Source organism: Microtus ochrogaster, unplaced genomic scaffold (genome assembly GCF_000317375.1).
Source record: "Microtus ochrogaster isolate Prairie Vole_2 unplaced genomic scaffold, MicOch1.0 UNK22, whole genome shotgun sequence".
In the NCBI taxonomy this organism is placed as follows: Eukaryota; Metazoa; Chordata; class Mammalia; order Rodentia; family Cricetidae; genus Microtus; species Microtus ochrogaster.
The window spans coordinates 238626-243507 of NW_004949120.1; positions in this window are offsets into that span (position 1 = coordinate 238626).

Genomic DNA, 4882 nt, shown 5'->3' on the forward strand with positions numbered 1-4882 from the left:
TCATCTATCTATCTATCTATCTATCTATCTATCTATCTATCTATCTATCTATCTATCTATCTATCATCTATCTATCTATCTATCATCTATCTATCATCTATCTATCTATCTATCTATCTATCTATCTATCTATCTATCTATCTATCTATCTATCTATCATCTATCTATCATCTATCTATCTATCTATCTATCTATCTATCATCTATCTATCTACCTACCTATCTCGTTTATCTGTTTATGATTTAGGCTCAAATCTTTGACAGCCATTTTGGAGGCCAGATAACATATCTGACTCATATAATTTCTTGCTTTTGTCTAGGAAGCTAGTTGCTTCAATTAGCCAATAAGTAAAGTAGCTCGGACTGTCTCTGAGTATGCCATATCTAAGTCATAGAGACTGGAAAAATGGCAAATACTAAAGACTGAGGTAGGAGTTACTGAGCCAGTGAAGGGTAGAGGAGGGCAAGGACTGATGTAGACAACTCATGATACTCCTAAAGGCAGGACTGGAGTCACTGCCACTCAAACAGCCTGGTGACCCCAGAGTGGGTGGGTCCCATGTTGGGCCCGCTGCAGTGGGCTACTCAGCATCCATCCCATATGTCCTCCTGCCCACCCAAAAATTTCACCTGCATTTACAGCATCCTTTATAAAGGGAGATCATCCAAAATCAGATTCAAGTTCATGTCCAGGATCTCTAGGTATCCTCCTTTCATCTGGTCTGGATACGAGCAGTTTTTCAGTCTAATGATTTAAGGAATGCACTACTAACACAACTAGCAAAGAATTGTGAAGAATAAAAGAACCCGTTGGAAAAGGGTCTGGAATATAATACACATTTTTCGTGGTCCACAGTTTGTATTTTATGCCCCTGGGCAGGAGTTTCAAGTTCTCCCTGCCACATCTGGCAGAGAGCATCTGGGTAGAAGGGGACAGAAAGTGAGGTTGCAGCTATTAATTGATACCAGGTTGCGGAGAGCCTTCTGGAACACTAGCCTAGAGGGGAAGGAGAAAGAAAGACGATTATTGAAGAGTTTTGAATAGGGTAGTGACATGATCAAACTCCTTTGGAAAACTCAATTTGGAGGTGGTGTAAGTACATAATTCCCTTTAAAAGAGTGCCCTGGGGGCAAGTTTCCTCAAATAAACGGAAAGTGAGAAAGAAATGCTAAACGGACGCCACAGTGAGGGGCTGTGTATAGCACAGGTCTACAGCTTTCCTGGCAGGAATTCTAAGTTGTTTCTAGGTACCGACGTGGAACAGTGTGGTTCGTTGTGTGTCACTTCCCTGGCACCCATCCCAGAGGTGAACAAATGAGTTTCTAAGACTGAAAAGGTCTGCACAGAAGGTGGCCTTGATAATACAGGCTGACTGGGATGATGCTTAAGTAGAAGAAAGAAAATCATCAGAGAACATATTTTGGGATAACTATAACTCTTCATTTACTTGCGCATAGTGGGGAAATAATCTAATTGCTGCTTGTTTTACTTTACAGAACCCGCACATTAACTGGTGAAAAGTTTGTGTGGTTTGCGACACACGCATGCCTTAAAAAGGAACCATATTTCACGGGTGCAGCTTCCTTCTAAGATACAGAAGACAAGATCTCCCAGCAGGCATCGGAGTCCCCCGACTCTGATGACCTCTCCACTCCTTCTGGGATGGTTCCTGAGCCCTGGATGTAGAGGCTGTGTTGTAGATGCAGCAGTTGGGGCTGGACGCCCCATGGTCAGTAGTTCTGGGCATTTTGACCAATTGTGGATCTCTACAACAGTTCCCAACTGCGCCTGAAAGAAACTTCTTTGATGCGGGGTGAGAACTGCACTTCCCGTAGGCATAAGCGTACTGTTTAGAATGCAGCTAGAAATCAGAAGGGCTTGGCAAAGCGGCCGTAGTGCCTCCTCTCTTGAATGTGAAAACCTCACCAACCGCGGGTACTCAGCTAGGCATACAGTGTTAGGAATGTAAGTCCAGTTAGGTGGGAGTTGGTTATCCCTAAGATTTAAGTGGCACCTTTGCACCCTCGGGATGTCTTATTGTGGTGGTCATTGCTGTGGTTCCCAGGCTTACAGCTGGACTGGACTGCTGATTGTTTCTCTCCATTGGCAGCTTACAAAGCACCTTGCGCTACTGCGAAAGCTAGTCTTTAGGGAGGATGCTTCCGAGTCAGTTCCAGCTCCGTTCTCTCAAGTCCTGTGACAGGACTGTGTGGTATCCAGCACAATGGCAGCACCAGTTGACGTGCCAGTGTGAAGGAGAAAGTTTTCAAGGCCCTACTTCTAGACGAAGAGCTACAGGCAATCAATGGGTGCGGACAGAAGCAGACCCCTGGTAGGTTACTCAATACCATAAGCGTAGGAGCAACTCTAGTGGACACTGACCTTAGGCATAAGTGTACTGTTTATTTATTTTTTTATTTTTTAATTTTTTTTTTTTTTTGGTTTTTTCGAGACGGGGTTTCTCTGTGGCTTTGGAGCCTGTCCTGGAACTAGCTTTGTAGACCAGGCTGGTCTCGAACTCACAGAGATCCGCCTGCCTCTGCCTCCCGAGTGCTGGGATTAAAGGCGTGCGCCACCACCACCCGGCCATAAGTGTACTGTTTAGAATGCAGCTAGAAATCAGATGGGCTTGGCAAAGCAGTTTGTATTCACACACACACACACACACACACACACGCACACACACACACACACACACACAGCTCATAAATTTGAGAGGAAGCTAGGGACACAGGAGCTGGGGACTGAAATGATGAAAATATACCACTCATGGGGTAAGTGCATCTCTAAGTGCCTAGCACCATCTTCTATTGTGAGGGCCTCTTTCTTGGTTCATGGTACATTAGAACATTATCTTTACAGTAAGGAAGGCTACATCATTTCTCCTCAGATACCCGGGAAGGTACCCAACATGGCACATGGTGGAATAACCTGACTATCCTACTTTGTCATTTTAGATATTGAGATCTAATTTGCGTTTTACTTATCCCTGAGAAATACTGTGGAAGTAACTCTTAGAGTAAATTTGCATTATTTCTCTAGTATTTGACTATAGAGTGATTGAAATGTGTAAAAGAAAACTTTTTTTTTTTTGAGGTAGGAATAGATTCATCATTGAGTTTTCTTGCCAAATGCTGAATTAGATAGTGGAAAAAAAATTCTACTTATTTGGAGTTTGTGAATCTGCCAGCAAACTGCTGGGAAAAAAATCAAGACAATCCAGATGAGGACTTGTGTCATGAAATGAACCATAGATGACACATGACTGCCCTTTTAAAGAGAGAATATAGTTTTTCCCCGTTTTCTTTCCTGGTTTCAGAACCTTTACTAACTTTGATTTGCAGAGAACATTTGTGTTGTACAAAAGAATAGCAGTGAAAAGGAAAACATTGCATACTGCAGTGTTGAAATCAACCTTAAGGGTCAGGAAATTGAAAACATGTTTCCATAGTAACGCTAATTTAGTCAGCTCCCACACGTTGTTTCTGAGCCATTAGTTTACTCTCACGATGTCGAAAGAACATAATATTTACTCTGTATTGTGGTTAAGTTAATGTCACAATGCAAAACCCTTTCATATTTCTGCATGCGCATTTCCGATCCTTTCATTATGGTGGTTCTGACATTCAGCTGCGTGCACATATTGGAAAGCGCAAAAATATAACCGTCTTTTAAAACAAACAAGACAGCATGAACATACGGCAACTTAGGAAAACTGTAGCAGATAAAGGTCCGCTGGAATTTGAAAGATTGCACTGCTTGTTGTATTTATCTATTTTGTTTTGGAATACCTTAAACAATCTAAGTTTTCAGAAAATCACTTTCTATCTGGTACAGCCTTGATGTCTCCTGAAGGTTTTGTTTGTGCCTGGTCCTTTTGTAGCTTACTAAGTTCGTGACGCTGCCATATTTTGACTGATTACAGTTTCAGCCTTTTCCCCCTGTAAATTCCTAGCAAAGACACCCTGTTCTCTCCTCTGGCACACAAGCCCAGCTCATCTTCATGATGGACTCTCACACTCACCCAGGCCTCCTGTTGGGTGTTCCATATCTGCTTCTTAGCAGGATGAAAAAATGGTACATGTCATATCTTGGAGGTCACTCATGATTGTCATGTCTACTTTTATCTGTCAAATAACAATGCAATTCTGGGATAAATCCCACTTGGTCACAGTGTGTGATTCTTTTTATATGTTGCTGGATGTTTTCTAGTGCTTTGTTGATTTTTTTCTTATGTGTGTTCATAAAGAATATCGGTCTTCAGTTTTCTTATGATATTTATGAGTAGTGGAGTGTATTTTACCTAAACTTCCAGTTTGTTCATATTTGATAAAATAGAACAAACATGTTTTTTTGGTGTTGTGAATGTTAATATAATTTACTTGGTTGATTTATTTATTTTATTGTTTTACTTTTTGCCTTTCAAAGCTCCAAGGAGTGTTGTTCAGTTGCCAGGTAGTGGTGGCACATGCCTTTACTACCAGAACTAGGGAAGCAGAGGCAGGCAGAACTCTGTGAGTTCGAGGACAGCCTAGTCTATAGAGCAAATTCCAGCACAGCCAAAGAAGCACAGAGAAATCGTGTCTCTGAAAAAAGCAAGAAATAAAGAAAAAAATAAAGAGTTCTCAAGTTAAGAGATACTTATTAAATGCTTAGGTTTCTGTGAGGTCCTGGAGACATATTAATAAATAATGATTCATAGTAGTTGAGTAACAGTAAGTCACATGGTGTAGACGTAAGTCACAAACGATGCCACAGCAGTTTGGAATTATAATTAACAGGGTAGTATTTATTTAAAGGGGAAAAAACTTACAGATCACCGTCAGCCCTCTGTACGACCAGAAAGGGAGTCTAGCCGCCAGCCGAGCAGGAAGTGAAGAGA